The sequence below is a fragment of the Amborella trichopoda genome, chromosome 8 (genome assembly GCF_054954075.1).
Source record: "Amborella trichopoda isolate Santa Cruz 75 chromosome 8, AtrichopodaSantaCruz75HAP2 v2.0, whole genome shotgun sequence".
NCBI lineage: Eukaryota > Viridiplantae > Streptophyta > Magnoliopsida > Amborellales > Amborellaceae > Amborella > Amborella trichopoda.
Genome location: NC_142343.1, coordinates 34,030,995 through 34,050,720, shown reverse-complemented (window position 1 = coordinate 34,050,720; position 19,726 = coordinate 34,030,995). Strand labels below are relative to the sequence as shown.

The window sequence follows — 19,726 nt, the reverse complement described above, 5'->3', positions numbered from 1 at the left end:
CTAATCTAATAAGATCTGACCAAGATTTATAAATTAAACAAATAAGATCAAATAGATAAGATTGAAAGACCAATCTACTTATACATGTAAGCTCAAGAAAGCCTAATCTAACCCTAGGACCTATCACCTCTTTTTTAACTTTTTATTTTTTGAAATTTCAGAGCACTGGAATTAGAAACCAGAGAACTTAAAAATCAGTAAGGACCAGAATCGCGCTGAAAAATGGGAATATCAAAAAAATTTCCAGCAATTCCATGTAGCACGACACGTGCAGAGTCGAACTGCGCAATACGGTTTGGCTAGCATTGGGCCAACGTGACTTGATCCGAGTCACGTTGTACTAAAGGCCCTGAAACCAATTCGGTGTCTTTTTCGGTGATTTTTAGGTGTTTTTCGACTTCTATAATAATTTATCTTTCTGGAAAATAACTATTGTAAATTTACATAAGGATTTTTTTACAATCTTAAATATATGGATTCGAAGCTCGAGGGCCCAAAGGTGGGGCGCCAATCTGTTTATGCTTGAATTTGGATCGATCTTTGATCGAGATCAACTCAAATCTCGTGCAAAACGTGTTAAAATTTTAAATTAGTAGAGTGAATGGGGTAGTTCAAATTATAGATTAACATGCATCACAGAGCTCGCAAATTTGGTTCTCTTCTGAGTCTATTGGCAGTGCCAACTCCACAATCCTGTTTTTAGACCTTAAAAAGCTTGAATTCTAACTAAATACGAAACAACTAGAAAAATAAAAATAAAATAATAAATAAATAAAAGACATAAAGATCATATACCTAAAAAACCAAGAGTTGGGGCTTGTATCAAAACCATTTGGATGCCTTCTCTTGCTTTCTTGAAGTATGGATTTGAGGTTTTTGGCTTGGATCTAGGAGATCTGGTTCCTAAGTTTTTGAATTTTAGAGAAATTTTGACAGGATATGGGCTTAGGGTCTCGAGCCTAAGGCTTTCTAGGAACTTTCCTTAAGTTTTTAGCTGTTTTCCCTAATTTTCTAGATTTGGTTTTAGGATTTTTCCTATTTGTATTTTGGACGAATTTTCTAATTTGTTTCTAAATTTCTATGAGTTTTCTAGGCTTTTCTTAAAGTTTTAAATATTTCCTGATTTTCTTGAGGGTTTACTTTTTTTTTTTTTTAGAATGTACTAATATTTAGGGATTTTCTTAAGTGTTTTTGTACTTCTTTTTGGATGTTTTTCCACGGATTTTGATGGGGGTATTTATAGGCTTGAGTGAGGATTAGGCTTGAAATTCACTGATTTAATCTCTTAGCCGTAATTTGGTTAGGAATAGACTAAATTTTAAATGTTTTTGGAATATTCTGGTAAAAAGAACAACCTTAATAAACTTAATTAAAAAGGGGATTACGAAAATTAGCCCACCTCGGCCTATTGTGTCTGCATCCCGACTCTCCACGTGGCATCAGCCGGACTCTCCACGTGGCGTGCAGCCCACACTCGACACCGGATGAGTCACGCTAAGGGGCATTTATGTAATTTTTACATCGTACACTCTCGAGGGCTGAACTTTTCAATGGTGTGTCTGATTAGAGTGGTTCTTAGATTGTTGGAAACCTCTTGAGGTCTTCTACGGCTTGGAATAAAATTTGGATGGTTTTAGCATAACTAAGCTGGGTCTAAGTCACCTATAGCTCACTAGGGTTTATGTAGTCTTTCGACATAATTAGGATTTATAAAAAATCCCTTAGCTAGAAAGATAATATTTCTAATATCAAAAGACCACAAAAATGCGTTGGTCTAATATCTGAGGCATCTGACTGCCTAAAAAATACAAAAATCCAAAAAGTTAATAAAAATATGGTTCAATGTTTACAACATAGAATCATGGGCAAAATTGAAAAATATAAAAAACATGAAAAAGAAAGAACCCACCACTAAAATTTGAAAATTATGGGCCAAAGTTAATTCCATAAATTTAACGCGGTCAATACGTAAATTTCCCTAGAATCTATATAAGGCACCATTCTTTAGGACGAGAATTAATTATTAAATTATTAAACAAATATGCCATATAAGTCCTAAATCCTATACTAAAGGCATGTTTGATAACATGAAGTTAGAGGAAGAAGGAACTTCTCCCTTACTGTATACGTTTCGTGTTTAATGCACTTAACTTATACAGTAAAGAAGTTCCACCTAGAACTTCCTTAGTCCCTTGTGTTTAAGAAATAAACTTCTATTTAAAATGATGGAACTTATAATAGGAACTTGGCTCCTCAAATCCTATTATGCCTCCCTCCTTATATTTATATTTATATTATTAATTTATATTATTAATTTATATTTATATTTGTATTATATTATATTATAATATAGTTTATTATTTTATATATATTATATAATACAAATAAATATTAATAAAATAATTTATCGTATTATATATTACATTACATTATATATAATATAGATTTTATATTTTATTGTATAATATATATTATATTTGACTATATAATACATTTTATTTATATAAAATGTATTTATAGTATTATATATAATAAAAATACATATTAAATATAAAATACAATGTCTAATACATTATATTATGTCATATATATTATATATTTATATCTAAATTATTATTATATTTGTATTATATAGTATATACTTATGTATATAATATATTTTATTATATATTTTATAATATATAATAAAATAAATATAAAATACACTATATTATATATTATATTATATTATATATTATATATAATATATACAAATTTATATTGTACGTTATATAATAAAATAAATGTAAAATACACTACATTATATATAATATTATGTTATCAATATCATATATTTATATTTAAATTATTAGCGTATATTTGTTTCATATTATTATTCATAATATATATTTTATTTAATAGAATACAACATATTACATAATATAAAATATAATATAGTTTGTTGTATATATATTTTTATGTATGTAATAGATTTTTACAATACATTCTATTTTATTTATATCTAATATAAAAATAATATTTAATATATAATATTTAAATAAATATGACTTCATATTTCAACCGGTTGTTAAAGAAGAACTTCCTTAACATTCAAGTAAGTTATTAGAACTTCTTTAAATAACTTTTTTCTTTCCAACAAAGAAGAACTTCCAATTTTCAGTAGACATTTACCTTTTAGTTATCAAACAAGCCCTAAAGGTACACTTCAAAAACTTCATGAAAAAGTTGTTTCGATCGTGAAAAATCTTCTATGTCAACCCTGAGAAATCTGAATTTGAAATTGAAATTGAAAAAATATGAAAAAAATAGATTTTCTAATTAGTGTGGTCCTATTCGCTTCACTTCGGCCGAAACCTTCGGATTTTAGGCCTAGACCGAAGTGAAGTGAAGCCTAGTGCTGCTGCTTTGGTCAACATCAGGCTGCTTTGGCCAGCTTCGGGCTGATTCAGATGAATTATAAAAGTATTTTTCATTTTTTCCATTTTTTTTATTTTTTTTAAGTTTTAATTTTTAATTGTTTCATCATTTTTATATTTTTATATGTAAATATCTAATTTATTTATATTTAAAAAAAAAGTCAGAAGTCTTTCCCCAAATCAATTGAAATGTCGAGCTGCTTCATTTTTTTCACCAAACCAAAAAAGACTCTGAAACAAATCTGAATGGCGGACTGACACCGTTTGGAAGCGTTTTCATAGATTTCGATGTACATGTTGTAAGGTGTTTTACATGCTGCATGGTATTTTGAAGTGGTGGTTCGATGTTTATACATAAGATGGCCCAACTTTTCTTAAATATAATTTAAAAGTAGTGAACTGTTTTGGGCATTAGACCACCCCGTCCAAATTCACCACAGGGAACGATAGGGCTGTACGATGTTTTTAATATCACCACATGGAACGATAGGGCTGTACGATGTTTTTAATATCGGACGGCCTACACTGGTCTTAGTGCGTTGGACTATAGTATTAAAAAAGAATAAAAATGAGTTTTAATGTTTGCAAACTAAAACCAAGGAAAAAAAAAAAAAAAAAAAAAAACCAAATGAGGGATGAAACCTCTCCGTGTAATTTTAACTTGTACATTAATTTCCTTGGAATCTATACAACGCTCCATTCTCGAAAACGAGTGTGGACTGCACTCCTAGTAAAATTAGGGACCCATGTTTTGAATCAAAATCTTGTTATGTCGAACCTTGGTTATGTTAAAACCTTTGTTTTGAATTAAATCTTGTAGTTATATGTACATAGGCTAAAATTTTTAGATAAATATGATTAGTATAATAATTATAAAAATTCAAATACTACTGGACAACTATGATCATGTTATGAATTTTGAGGGATGATGAAGTGTAGGTGAAGTACTGTAGAACTTCACCTAGGGGCCATTTGGATACCTGGACATACTACATTATTGCGCAATACATTACTTACAAATGGATTGTCACTGTTTGGGTAGTATTTAGATGCAACTTGGGAAATACATTGTTATTGTTTAGCTATGTCCAGAAGAAATATGAGAAATGCATTGCCAACAATTTTTTTTTTTTTTTTTGGCTTTATACCAAAAACATGGTTAAGCGTACAATCCTTATTAGTATGTAGCTTAAATTTTATCCTTATTAGTATGTAGCTTAAACTTTATAATTGCATCAGGCATCAGAATTAGCCACACCTTTTGTATGCCTTTGCATCTTGACTTGGAATCACATGTCTTTAAGATGTTAACTCTTTGGAATAGCATACGTTTATTATAATAAGCTATGATATTTTTTATGTTTTATTTTTTGTGCTAAAGCCTTTCGATCATCTCTTTCCAGAAAACTTCCATGTGCAAATTCAAAAGAATTAAAAAGTTTGGAACAATTTGGATGGTAACCTAGCAGGCTTTATGACTAAATGAAATGTATTGAAAAAGAAATTACGTTCGAGTATTAGAAGAAATTGAAAAGGTAAATTAATTTTAAAAATATCTAAAAAAAAGGACAATTCAATCACAGTGATTTGACGATTCTCTATGAGTGAACACAAGTATTTCAAATTTATCAGCAAACAATAGCAGTAAAAAAAAAACAATAAAGCCAAAAAAATAAACAACGGATCTCGGGAGACAACCCAAATTCCCTTATTTTTTTGGTACAACAGCTTAGCAGAAACAAAAAAAATAAATCTTCTATATCTAGAAATAAATGCTGGCAGAAGATGGGACACTGTGGTTGCAGAAAATGGGGCTGAGAGTTTTTGCTTCTCGTTGAAGAATTTTTTTAATTTTTTTTCTTTATGGTTTATTAGAAGGTGAATTACCAGATTTTTGTGATTTTTTTGGAAAATCTAAGGTAATGTTTTTCTAGTTCTTTACCCCAAACCATAAAAATGTCATATTTTTGTGTAATCTATTTTCATGTATTAGATTTTCAGGTTCCCAAAACCCCCTATAGGCATTTTGTAGGTGCTTCAACCTTGAGTTGACGTGCTGAGTCCAAACTTGAATCTATACCCCAACTTGGACCGGGTCAGGGTAAATTCCAAGCCCTATCCATGTATCGTTACCTAAATTTGGGACCAAAATGTATCCCTGATACATAAAATTAGTCCATATGTAATTTTTCCTCTTGACTATTCAATTATCTTTAATTTATTTCTTAAAAATCTAGTCCAATTTGATTTGATCAATAAACAGAGACTAGAGCAAATATCTCACTCGTTCGGTGGCAAATCAAAATCTACTACACTGATTCAAATTGTATTATGGATTTCTCTTTTTAAATATTCCTTTATTTATCAGGCTCTTCTAACACCGTGCGCAACACACATAAATCCACTTACTAATTAGAGAGAAAACCGTACTGAAGATCTTGGCTCAAACATGCGAAGAAAAGTTGGAATTTTGGCTAAAAAAAGATCGAATCTCAACTAACCACAACAGCATAGATAGAGTCCTTTGATTAAGGAGAAGTATGAGATTTCAACCACAAATAAGAAGTCCGAAATAGAGAGCAAGATTATTACGAATGTTTGCATTCTTTGTAAGGAAAATGATGAGAATGGAGATCATCTTTTTCTTTATTGTCGTGTCTCTTCTCACATATGGATATGGGTTTTCAAAAAATTGGACATATGATGGTGGTGCCGAGTAGTCATATGAATATTTTGGGTAACATGTAGTTGATTAAAAGAAAAATTATGCATTTGGTTTGGAGGTGGTTCTTCGTGACAAAAGAAGGGTTTGGAGTGGTCAAAGCGAATGTTGAAATTAATTTACATAATTTGCTGCTTCAAAAAGTAACGAAAGTAAGACCAAAAGGTAGGTGGAGCTTACCTATGCTAGGGAGTATCAAACTTAAATTCGATGGAAGCTCATTAGGAAACCCACGCCTATCTGAAGTTGGAGGAATTTTGCGAGATACATTTGGAGAGGTGATTTTTTGTTTTGCTGGCCCTTGTGGGGAGATAACGGCTTATGAAGCAGAATTGACTGCGTTAGAGTGTGGAGTTTAGATTGTGAGTCAGAAGAATATCAGAATGCCATGTATTGTTGAGGGGTCTATCTGAATATAATAAATTGGTGCAATAAGATATCCAGGCCACTATGGAACTTGAAGAGGAAATGCCTAAATATTATGGATATATGTGAGAGTCTCCCTATCTCATTTCAGCATGGGTATAGGGAGGCTAATGATATTGCCGATGGATTGAAAAAAAAAACGAGAGATGTCTATGCAAAATTTGTTTATTTCATATGTTTTCTCTTTTTGATTGGCTGTAACCTTTGACTAACTAATAACGCTTCAATACCATTGTCAAAAACAAAAAGACAAAAAAAAGAAAAGAGAGAGAGCCCTTTGTCATGGGTTTGAACCTGAGTGATAATCATTTCCGATAAATTTCTATTTAAATCAACCTATTGCGATATTTTAATTTTTCTTTTTATTATCATGTTAAAATATTCTCCTAAAATTAACGTGTATTTAATATGAAATTTGAACGAGGCACAGGGGGATAAACTTGCAAGAGATTGATAATTTACATGTTCTTTATTAAAACAATTGATAATCAATATAAGATGTACTATTTCAATTTTTTTATACATCAAAAATTAATATCAATTTTTTCATTTACATAATTTTTAATATATTAATATTTCATATGATATAAAATCTAAATTGGAAAAATATCATTAAAGGGTTTAAAGTTTTTTACAAAATTATTAAGAGATCAAAACATCTCAATTAACATTAAAATGACTAATTTTTTTTTTAAAAAAATTACAAATACGCCCCTCCACTCCCAACATTGGACTTTCTAGATAACCTCCCCCCAATCAGTTTTTTTGCAACTTTTACCTCAAAACACACTTTTCTAGCAAATACCTACCAAGCAAAAAGTCATCATTTTTTTTTTAAAAAAAATACCCTTGTCCGTACAAGCGCACGTCACACACCCCATAGGATGCCCAATGACTAATGGTTAACTGTTGGACCGATGTCACCTTTTGTCGGATTGTGCTCACATTGTGCCAGATCCAATATGAAACTGTGCTCACATTCTACATGACCGATGTCACATTTTTCCGAACTGTGCTCACATTATGCCGGACTGTGCTCACATTATGTCGCACCCAATGCCGGATTGTGCTCTCATTCTGCTGAACCAATGTCACCTTTCGCAGGACCGATGTCACCTTTTGCTGGACTGCGCTCTCATTCTACTGGACCATGCTTACATTCTGCAGACCGCATGCACACTATGCTGGACCGAGAGTACAATGCCGGACGGACAATTTGGAAAAAATTAAGTCGTGGGTGCAATAAGAGAGCGAGGGCATTTTGTTCCAAATTACAATAGCTTTTTGACTTGTAAGGGTATTCAAATTACAATAACCTTTTGACTTGTAAGGGTATTTGTTAAATAAAAAGGTGTTTTGGGGTAAAAGTTGTGAGAAAAAATTTGGTTGGGGGAGGTTGTTTAGAATGTCCAAAGTGCGGGGTATCTACAATTTTTACTTCACTTCTTTCTTTCTTTTCCTTTTTTTTCATTTTATTGGTTACAAATATCTTCAAATGTATAAAAAATGCCTTTATTTAATGTTAGAAACCATGAACAAGTAGAGATATTTTAGTAATTTGACCCACTAAGAGTAAGTCGAAGCCTCTTAACAATCACATTGTTAAATGCCCAACTTTTAAAATTTTCTAACATTGAAAATGGACATTTTAGAGATATTTAAGTTATCTTTTAAGGAGGTATGAGAAATTCATTTACCCAAAAAAAAAGAGGTATGAGAAATTTTAAAAGTAAGTTCTCATAAAATTAAGAATTTGCGCTTGGACCTTAGTAGTTAACCACAAGAGATATTTAAATTATTTTTTAAGGAGGTGTGAGAAATTTTAAGAGTAAATTCTCATAAAATTAAGAATTGGGCTTCTCAATTCAATTCCACCTATCTCCCCAAAAAAAAAGAGAAAAAAGGAAACAACTTATTAAATGGGACCTAATGGTTATTACCAATGATATTTTCCCATTTGAATATATATTCAATAATTCTAATAAAAAAATTTATTCTGCAATAAATAATACATTTTTAAATCCCACTAATTATCCTATAAATTGGAGATAATAGAACTAATCACGATTTTATCCTCATAATCCGCCGTAATTAATGCATAACAACTTGGACAGAGGTTCGAAGCCAACGTGCAAACTTTCCAAAACCTTTGATTTTGATCTCAAACCTTCTAAAACCCATAAACATGACAAAAAAGAGATCGAAATACGCGGCCACCAGTAAGAAGAGAGAAATTCAAATGATCAAATATTCTTGTTGCTCATGTGGCATCACTTTATTAGACCACGTTTTTGGACCCACCCAACGGAGCGTATAAAATCTTCAGGTTCTTTCTCATCAATTCTACCAGCTTCTTTCCCTCAATCTCTACCTTCTCTCAATATCGCTAAACTCTCTCTCTCTCTCTAAACTTATAAGACCTCTACCTTCTCTCTATCCCTAAACCGTTCTCTCTCTGAACTTATAAAGATCTCTACCTTCTCTCTATCCCTGCATCTCTCTCTCTGGTTTCTTCGTTCCCGGCCTTTCGTTTTTCGTTGTTCATCTACGTTTTGGATCCCCTGTTTCAGTAAGATCTCTCTGCGTTTTTTGTTGGAGCATGATTTTGGTGGGTGAGATGAGCATCCGCAGGGGAAAGGGTTTCTGCTTTGGAATCGGAGAACACGTTGTCAAGGTACGCTCTCTTTTTCTCTCCCAGCTTTTTTTGTTGGAGCATGACTTTGGTGGGTGAGATGCGTTGTTCCTCTACTTTCTTGGTCCCATATTTTAGCAAAATCTTTCTCTCTCTCTCTGCGATTTTTTGTTGGAGCATGTATTTGGTGGGTGAGATGAGGTTGCACAGGGCAATGGTTTCTGCTTTGGAATTGGAGTACACGATAAGTTACGCTCTCTCTTTCTCTCTCCAAGATTTTGAATAATGTTAACCATGTTGAATTGCTCTCACTTTCTCTCTGAGGAAGAGTTAATTATCTGTTAATTTTTGAGAACCAGTTGAGTTCTTTATATCCCTGTTGAGTTCTTTATGTCCCTGTTGAACACTTGTTTCTTTCTCCCTGCTGAAGAGCTATCTATCTGTAAATTTTTTGATAACCAGGTAACTTAGATGGATCCCTCTCTTTCTCTATATCTCTGTTGAATTGTTTATATCCCTGTTGAAGCCCTCTTTTGTTTACTATTGGTTGCACCTTTGATGCAGGGAGAAAATAAAACCAGAAAACCAGAAAACCTTTGAAGCACGGAGAAAATAAAACTAGAAAATAAGAAAAATAACAAGAGAAAATAAAACCAGAAAAATAACAAAAAAATATTAAGAGAATATAGCCAGGTCGGTAAGGGAATCTCCCTCCCCCCCCCCCCCCAAATGATCTTTTGACGAGACAAAATTTTATTCAACTCATTCAATGATTTACAATAACTAAGAAAAAAACACCTCTCTACACTCAGACTTTTTGTATTTTACCTCTTCTCCCTATTTTCTCTCTTAACTTATTTTCTCTCACCCCTTTTTTCTCTCTTACTTTATCTCTTCTCCCTATTTTTTTCTTTTAACCTATTTTCTGTCAACCCTATTTTCCTCTCTTAACTTATTTTCTCTCATCCCTATTTTCTCTTTTACTTTATCTCTTCTCCCTATTTTCTCTCTTAACCTATTTTCTCTCTTTCTCTCTTAACCTATTTTCTCTCATCTTTACATTCTCTCTTTTAACTTCAAACGCTTAGCCTACATTTTACCTAAAGCTTCTTATTGTTATTGTTGAAAAGATAAATCTTCTAGATTTATTTTTATCCTATTTATATTCCTCAAACTAACCAACCCAATTGATCAATATTTATATTCCTCAAACTAACCAACCCAATTGATCAATATTTATATTCCTCAAACTAACCAACCCAATTGATCAATATCAATCACAAGATAAACTCATGCCCTCCTAATTATTCTTGCGCACTCCCTATTCTTAAGAAAAATAATTAAAAGAATAATAAAATAAAAAAAATTAAAATAAACTTAATAATCCCTCTTATTACATCATTGCCCCTTTCTTTCCCTCTTGGGTCTTACGACCCTTTTTGGCCCAACCACGAACTATCGGTTGGGGCATGACTGTATCATTCTCCCTAGTTGAACGGAACTCGACTCCCGCGAGTTGGATTCAGTATAGGATGCAATATAAGTCTGGATCGACCCTTTTGAACTCTTGCTCAGAAATCCACGTGCTATTAGAGTATGACCTACCCTTCCATTTGACTAGATATTGGGGATAAGAACCCTTTTGAGTTTGAAAGCTTTATCTCCAAAATTTGCTCAATTTCCTCATCTTTCTTTCTCGGTAATTGCTTCATCATATCAACTACTTCTTTTTCGACTTCTAGAGGGTCTCCGTGAAACTCAAATAAGTCAGCAACATTAAATATCGGGGAGATATCCAATGCCTTTGGTAATTCCACTTTATATGCATTGTTCCCATATTGCTTCAAAATACGGCAAGGACCCACTTTCTTGGACTTGAGTTTATTATAGGTTCCCAATGAAAATCTCTCCTTTTGCAAATACACCATTACTAAGTCACCCTCCTTGAAAATTTTTTCTCTTATATGCTCATTTGAGGCTTTTCGATCATTTTCATTGCTTTGCTCAATTTTCTTCTTGATTTGAGCTTGCAAATCTCGAATATGCTTAGCAAAAGCATTGATATTATAACTTATCTTTCCTGGCATGGGTAATGGCACTAGGTCAAGCACATGATTAGGAGTTCGCCCATTAACAATTTCAAATGATGATTTTCCTGTAGACTGATTTACTGAACTGTTGTAAGCAAACTCAGCCCGGGGCAAAGCGAGGTCCCATTGAGATGTACTATCACCAACAATACTCCTCAAACTTGCACATTAGAAGACAAGTTAAGCACAATACTAATTGATGGTGGGAGCAATGAAAACATTGTGTCTAAAGAGATGGTGGATAAACTTCAATTGAAAGAGCATAAACACCCTCGCCCACATCACATCCAGTGGTTCAAGAAAGGAGGTGAGGTACCAGTTCTTCCTCGATGTTTAATATCTTTTTCCATTGGTGCTAATTATAAAGATGAAGTGTGGTGTGATGTAACACCTATGGATGTTACAAGAACATTCATGCACTTAATGATTGAGGTACTTCATTTTTTTATTGGTAAATTTGTTGTGGTTTATTTTGATAGTATCTTGGTTTTTAGTGCTAACCCACACGATTGTCTTAACCACTTGGAACAAGTTTTTGATGTGCTAAGGAAGGAATCACTTATTTTGAATTTTAAAAAATGCTCAACTATGACGGACAATGTCGTCTTTCTGGGGTATGTTATTTCATTTGAGGGAATTACGGTGGATCAAGAAAATGTGAAGATTGAAGTTTAGTTCCCATGCGCTTCCACAAAGTGCGTCAAAAATGACTTAAAGAATTTTGTATCCTGGTCAGATGTAATAGGCTTAGGAACACCATGTAGCCTTACAATATCTTTGGAAAAGAGATTGGCGTTATGTGTAGCATCCATAGTTCTCCTGCAAGGAATAAAATGTGCAATTTTAGAAAATCGATCAACAACAACAAAAATAGAGTCCATACCTCGTGTGGTACATGGAAGTCCAAGTACAAAGTTCATAGAGATAACAACCCATGAGTCATCTGAAACAGGAAGAGGAGTATAAAGACTTGTATTTTGTCTGTGACCTTTAGATACTTGGCAAGTTTGACATCGGCTCACAAATCGTTCAACATCCCTTCGCATACGTGGCAAAAAATACTTTTCTCCAAACATAGCCATAATTTTCTCCTTCCCAAAGTGCCTGCCTAAGCCTCCACCATGAAGCTCCATGATTATCTTCTCCTTTAGGGAGCAATTCGGTATACATAACCGCACACCTTTAAATAAACAACCATCATGCATGAGATACTCACCCATAGGGTCTCGCCCATCAACACACCTTTCAAGGACCTAACTGAAAATTAGGTAAACTTTATATTGGTCTTTTATCACTTCAAATCCCAACACTTCCATAGACAAAGTTCTAAGCAATACTACCCTTCTACTTAAAGCATCAACTGCCTTATTTTGGGTTCCAGCCTTGTGCTTTAATAGGAAGGTGTATTCTTGAAGGAAGGCCATCCACTTAGCAAGTCGCGCTTTCAAGTTCTTCTGAGAACTCAAATACCGGAGTGCTTCATGATCTGAGCATAGAACAAACTCCCTATGAATCAGGTAGGGCCTCCAGTAGCGCAAGGCTTATACCACTGCATAAAACTCGAGGTCATAGACCGAATACTTCTTACGTGCTTCATTCAACTTCTCACTAAAGAAGGCCACTAGTCGCCCCTCTTGACTTAGAACTGCCCTTATGCCAACATTTGATGCATCGGTTTCAACCTCAAACACCTTAGATAAATTTGGTAAGGCAAGTACTGGTGCTTGGATCATCTTTTGTTTAATTAGAGTGAAGCTCTTTTCAGCAGCGGGACTCCATGAAAACTTTTCAGCTCTCATACAATCAGTCACTGGTGTTATTAGAGTGCTGAAATTTCTGATAAATCAGCGATACAAGGTCGCTAGGCCATTAAAAGAACTCACCTTAGTGAGTGACTTTGGCATCGGCCACTGAGCTATGGCCTTCACCTTTTCTGCATCCATCTTAATTTCCTTAGATGAAACAACATATCCCAGAAAGACGACATTGTCCATCATAAATTAGCATTTTTTCAAATTCACAATAAGTGATTCTTTCCTTAGCACGTCAAATACTTGTTCTAAGTGGTTAAGATGATCATGTGGGTTAGCACTAAAAACCAAGATATCATCAAAATAAACCACAACAAATTTACCAATAAAAGAACGAAGTACCTCAGTCATTAAGCGTATGAATGTGCCTGGTGCATTAGAAAGCCTGAATGGCATCACAAGCCACTCATATAGTCCACTTCGCGTTTTGAATGCAGTCTTCCATTCATCTCCAGGGTGAATCTGAATTTGATGGTACTTACTCCTTAATTCAATCTTTGAAAAAACCTCGGCTCCATTAATTATATCTAACACATCCTCGGTGACCCATCTTTTTTTAGAGTCAGTAATGCAGGGACAACACATGGTGATAGGCTTTCTCGAATCAATCCCTTCTTAAGCAAATCAACAACTTGTCTGTGCAACTCTTCATGTTCCATGAGACTCATTCGATAATGGGCCTAATTTGGTAGACTAGAATCAGGCATCAAGTCAATGTGATGCTGAATATTTCTCATTGGAGGAAGACCATCAGGTAATTCTTCAGGCATCAAGTCTTTATACTCCTCAAGTAGAGGTTCAAGAGCCCAGGAATTGCAGTCGGTGCAGAATTTTCTTTGCATGCAACACATAAATCACATCCATATCCTTGCTGCCCCCATTTAATTTTTGCACATTAAACAACTTTGAACCCTCTTCTTTAGTGGATTTGGGTGTAGGAAGTTGCTTCATAGGGTGGAGTGTGATATTAATACCATCCTTGACAAAAGAATAAGTGTTTGGTCTAGTTTTATGTACCATATCATGATCATAAAGCCATGTTTTACCAAGTAATATGTGACATGCATCCATAGGTGCTACATCGCACCACTCTTCATCTTTATAATTAGAACCAATGGAAAAAAGATTAAACATCAAGGAAGAACAGATACCCCACCTCCTTTCTTGAACCACTGGATGTGATATGGGCGTGGGTGCTTATGCTCCTTCAATTGAAGTTTATCCACCATTTCATTTGACACAATGTTTTCATTGTTCCTACCGGCAATTAGTATTGTGCATAACTTGCCTTCTGATGTTCAAGTTGAGGAGTATTGTTGGTGATAGCATATGTCAGTGGGATCTCACTTTGCCCCAGGCTGAGTTTGCATACTACAATTCAGTAAATCGGTCTACAGGAAAATCACCATTTGAGATTGTTAATGGGTGGATTCTTAGTCATGTGTTGGACCTAGTGCCATTACACATGCTATGTATGATAAGTGATAATGCCAATGCTTTTGCTGAGCATATTCAACTTATTTCGCATTTATACTAAAGCCAACTCGTAGGAGTCGAGTTCTTTTCGACTGGGGGGAATGAGACAGCCATGCGTCAGCCGATAGTTCGTGGCTGGGCAAAGAAGGGTAGTAGGACCCAAGAGGGAAAGAAAGGAACAATGATATAATAAGGGAGATTATTAGGGTTATTTTAATTTTTTTTATTTTATTATTCTTGTGGTTATTTTTCTTAAGAATAGGGTGTACGCATGGATAATTTGGTGGGCATGAGTTTATCTTGTTCTTGATATTGATCAATTGGTTTGGTTAGTTTGAGGAATATAAATAGGATAAGGACAAATCTAGACGTTTATCTTTTCAACAATAACCAACGTTGGGAGGCTTTGGGTAAGATGTGGGCTAACTATTTTAAAAGCAAATCTTTGGCACGTGAAGTTAAGAGAGAGAAATTAGGGATGGCAGAAAATAGGTTAAGAGAGAAAATAAGTAGAAGAGATAAAGTAGGAAACGTTCGTGTGTAGAGAGAGGTTTTTTTTTGCTTAGTTATTGTTGATCTTCTTTTTAATCTATTTAAAGGGAAATCTCCCTTCATTGTAAATCAATATGTGGGCTAACTATTTTAAAAGCAAATCTTTGGCACGTGAAGTTAAGAGAGAGAAACTAGGGACGACATAAAATAAGTTAAGAGAGAAAATAAGTAGAAGAGATAAAGTAGGAAATGTTCCCTTGTACAGAGAGGGTTTTTTTTGCTTAGTTATTGTTAAGCTTCTTTTTAGTCTATTTAAAGGGAAATCTCCCTTCATTGTAAATCAGTGAACGAGTTGAATAGAATTTTGTCTCGTGAAGAGATTGTTTTGGGGTGGATTCCCTTGCAGACCTTTGAGAGAGGGTATATTCTCTCAACCTTTATTTTTTTTATTGTTATTTTTCTGGTTTTATTTTCTCCTTGCATCAAATTAGTATTGTACATAACTTGTCTCCTGATGTGCCAGTTGTTGGAAAAATATTGTGTTGCGGCCACTTCTCTTCCTGACTAAGTCTTGGGGTTGATAGCATGGTTCGCTGGACAACTAAGGCTTCATCCCTTTCATCTCCATACAACACCTCAATCTCACCTTTGAAAGGCTCAGTCCCTTCATAAGACTGGCTCGTCCCAATATCATCTTCATAGACTTCAACTTCATAATTTTCTTCTGCGAAGTTAACTTTGACAGGAAGTTGACGTGAGGGGCAATTGAATGCTCTATGCCCAAACACACAATTTGTGTATCATCACGAGGTGTTTTAGGTGCTCCCAGCCCTCTCCCAACACCACCTCTCCCAGTATTAAGATTTGGCCTAGTTGGGAAACTCTAAGAGGTTTGGTGTCCACGCCCCAAAGGTGGTCTTCTAAAGGTTAAAGCTTGCTGCCCCAGTGTTGAAGTAGAGCTTCTTGTCACTGAGCTGTTTCTCCCAAGGCCCAAATTGACTATTTCCTCGTCTTTGAGGGCCAAAGTATGGCATTAGACATCTTATAGATTTCTTTGAAGGCCAATTCATTCTGAATGCCTTGATTTAGCTCATTCAAGTAGCGATTTATTTTTTGACCTTCATACTCTTGTAAATTTACCCTAGATGTCAAAATATAGAATTCTTTAGTATAGTCACTTACCGACTTTTTACCTTGCTTGAGGGTTTTGACACCTTTGGTACAAAGTTTGGGCATAATTTACTTGTAAAAATTTTCGGCGCATCTTTGTCTTCATCTTTTCCCACGAACTAATTTTTTCCTTACCTTGTCGAAAACGATCCTATTGCAAATCATCCCACCAAACCAATGCATGGCCCGAAAATTTTGTGGCTATTAATTTTACTGTTTTTGTGATCTGCAATATCTTTGTACTCAAAACACTTTCTCTTCTTTACTTAGCCAATCAAGAAAATCATCTGCGTGCAATCGACAATGGAACTCTAGTCAATTTTATTCCAGGTTCTCTTTCTCTTTCCAACAATCGAAAAATTCATTCATTGAATTTGTCATTAACTGGGGCCACCCGAGGTTGGTTAGGAACAAGATGTATACCTCTTTCATCTCTGTTGCGTTGAGTTCCAACACCGGTCTCCGGATTCCTTCCATCTTGAAGCTGAGCGAACTCAGTTACTGGCATGAATTTGTCTACTCTCTCTGCTAGGGCTTGAACTACTTTAGTCAATAACTTTAATCCATCGAGGGATGTCTCTTTTGAAGCCATCGGAACCTCGTTTTGATACCAATTGATGCAGGGAGAAAATAAAACCAGAAAAATAATAATTAAAAAAAAAAGGTTGAGAGAATATATCCTCTCTCAAAGGTCTGCAAAGCAATCCACCCCAAAACAATCTCTTCACAAGACCAAATTCTATGCAACTCATTCACTGATTTACAATGAAAGGAGATTTCCCTTTAAATAGACTAAAAAGAAGATCAACAATAACTAAGCAAAGAAAAACCTCTCTCTACACACGAACTTTTCCTACTTTATCTCTTCTCCCGATTTTCTCTCTTAACCTATTTTCTTTCATCCCTATTTTCTCTCTCTTAACTTCACGTGCCAAAGGTTTGCTTCTAAAATAGTTAGCCCACGTTGTACCCAAAGCCTCCCAACGTTGGTTATTATTGAAAAGATAAACCCTCTAGATTTATCCTTATCCTATTTATATTCCTCAAACTAACCAGCCCAATTGATCAAATCAAGCACAAGATAAGCTCATGCCCACCTAATTATCCCTGCTCACTTCTTATTCTTAAGAAAAATAAACATAAGAATAATAAAATTAAAAAATTAAAATAAATTTAATAATCCCCCTTATTACATCATTGCCCCTTTCTTTCCTTTTGGGGTCCTATGACCCTACTTGGCTTAGCCACAAACTATCGACAGGGGCATGGCTGCCTCATTCCCCCCAGTTGAATGGAACTCGACTTCGACGAGTTGGCTTTAGTATATATGCGGTATAAGTTTGGATCCACCCTTTTGAACTCTTGCTCAGAAATCCACATGCTACTAGAGTATGGCCTACCCTTTCATTTGACTAGGTATTGGCGATAAGAACCCTTTCGAGTTTGAAAGCTTTCATTCTTCAAAACTTTCTCAATTTCCTTATCTTTCTTTCTCGATAATTGCTTAATCATATCAACTACTTCGTCTTCGACTTCTAAAGGGTCTTCATGAAACTCAAATAAGTAAGCAACATTAAATATCGAGGAGATATCCAATGCCTTTGGTAATTCCACCTTATATGCATTGTTCCCATATTGCTTCAAACTGCGGCAAGGGCCCACCTTCTTGGACTTGAGTTTATTATAGGTTCCCAATGGAAACCGCTCCTTTCGCAAATACACCATTACTAAGTCACCCTCCTTGGAAATTTTCTCTCCTCTATGCTCATTTGAGGCTTTTCGATACTTTACATTGCTTTCGTCAATTTTCTTCTTGATTTGAGCTTGCAAATCTCGAATATGCCAAGCAAAAGCATTGGTATTATCACTTATCTTGCCTGGCATGGGTAATGGCACTAGGTCCAGCACATGATTAGGAGTCCGCCCATTAACAATCTCAAATGGTGATTTTCCTATAGACTGATTTACTGAATTGTTTTAAGCAAACTCAGCCTGGGGCAAAGCAAGGTCCCACTAAGATATGCTATCACTAACAATACTCCTCGAACTTGCACATCTGGAGGCAAGTTATGCATAATACTAATTGATGGTGGGAACAATAAAAACATTGTATCTAAAGAGATGGTGGATAAATTGTAATTGAATGACCATAAGCACCTACACCCATATCACATCCCGTAGTTCACGACAGGAGGTGAGGTACCAATTTTTCGTCGATGTTTAATCCCTTTTTTCATTGGTGTTAATTATAAAGATGAAGTGTGGTACGATGTAGCACCTGTGGATGCATGTCGCATATTACTTGGTAGAGCATGGCTTTATGATCATGATATGGTACATAAAACTAGACCAAACACTTATTCTTTTGTCAAGGATGGTATTAATATCACACTCCACCCTATAAAGCAACTTCCTATACCCAAATCCACTAAAGAGGAGGATTCAAAGTTGCTTAATGTGCAAAAATTAAAAGGGGGCAGCAAGGATATGGATGTGATTTATGTGTTGCTTGCAAAAGAAAATTCTGTACCGATTGCAATTCCTATGTCTCCTGAACCTCGACTTGAGGAGTATAAAGACTTGATGCCTGAAGAATTACCTGATGGTCTTCCTCTAATGAGAAATATTCAGCATCACATTGACTTAGTGCCTTATTCTAATCTACCAAATTTGGCCCATTATCGAATGAGCCTCATGGAACATATACAGTTGCACAGACAAGTTGTTGATATTCTTAAGAAGAGATTGATTCAAGAAAGCAGATCCTCATGTGCTGTCCTTGCATTACTGACTCCAAAAAACGATGAGTCATGGAGGATGTGTGTGGACAGTCGAGCAATCAACAAAATTACAATCAAGTACTGATTTCCCATACCTAGGCTTGATGATATGTTAGATATGCTAAATTGGAGCCAAGGTTTTCTCAAAGATTGATTTAAGGAGTGGGTACCATCAAATTCGGATTCGCCCTGAGGATGAATGGAAGGCCGCATTCAAAACTCGAGATGGACTATACGAGTGGTTTGTGATGTCATTCGGGCTTTCTAGTGCACCAAGAACATTCATGCGCTTAATGACTGACTTACTTCGTTCTTTTATTGGTAAATTTGTTGTGGTTTATTTTGATGATATCTTGGGTTTTAGTGCTAACCCACAAGATCATCTTAACCATTTGGCACAAGTTTTTGATGTGCTAAGGAAGGAATCACTTATTGTGAATATGAAAAGATGCTCAATTATGGCAGACAATATCATCTTTCTTGGGTATGTTGTTTCATCTGAGGGAATTAAGGTGGATCAAGGAAATGTGAAGATTGAAGTTTAGCTCCCATGCGCTTCCACAAAGTGCGCCAAAAATGACTTAAGAATTTTGTATCCCGATCGGTTGTAATAAACTTAGGAACACCATGTAGCCTCACAATATCTTTGAAAAAGAGATTGGCGATGTGTGTAGCATCCATTGTTCTCCTACAAGGAATAAAATGTGCTAG

The 19,726-nt window shown here is 34.9% G+C and overlaps 1 protein-coding gene across 2 annotated transcripts in view; it reads left to right on the top strand.

Annotated features, from left to right (window-relative positions):
- Positions 1-8,802: 8,802 nt before the first annotated feature.
- LOC110008332 (uncharacterized) overlaps positions 8,803-19,726 on the top strand; it is a 37,482-nt gene continuing 26,558 nt past the window's right edge. The window contains exons 1-2 of one of the 2 annotated variants that reach the window (XR_016039720.1): positions 8,803-9,238; positions 9,761-10,562. The gene's annotated coding sequence lies outside the window, so the exon portion shown is untranslated. Of the gene's footprint in view, positions 9,239-9,760; positions 10,563-19,726 lie in introns of those variants that run through there. The other variant, XR_016039719.1, reaches the window with a different exon arrangement.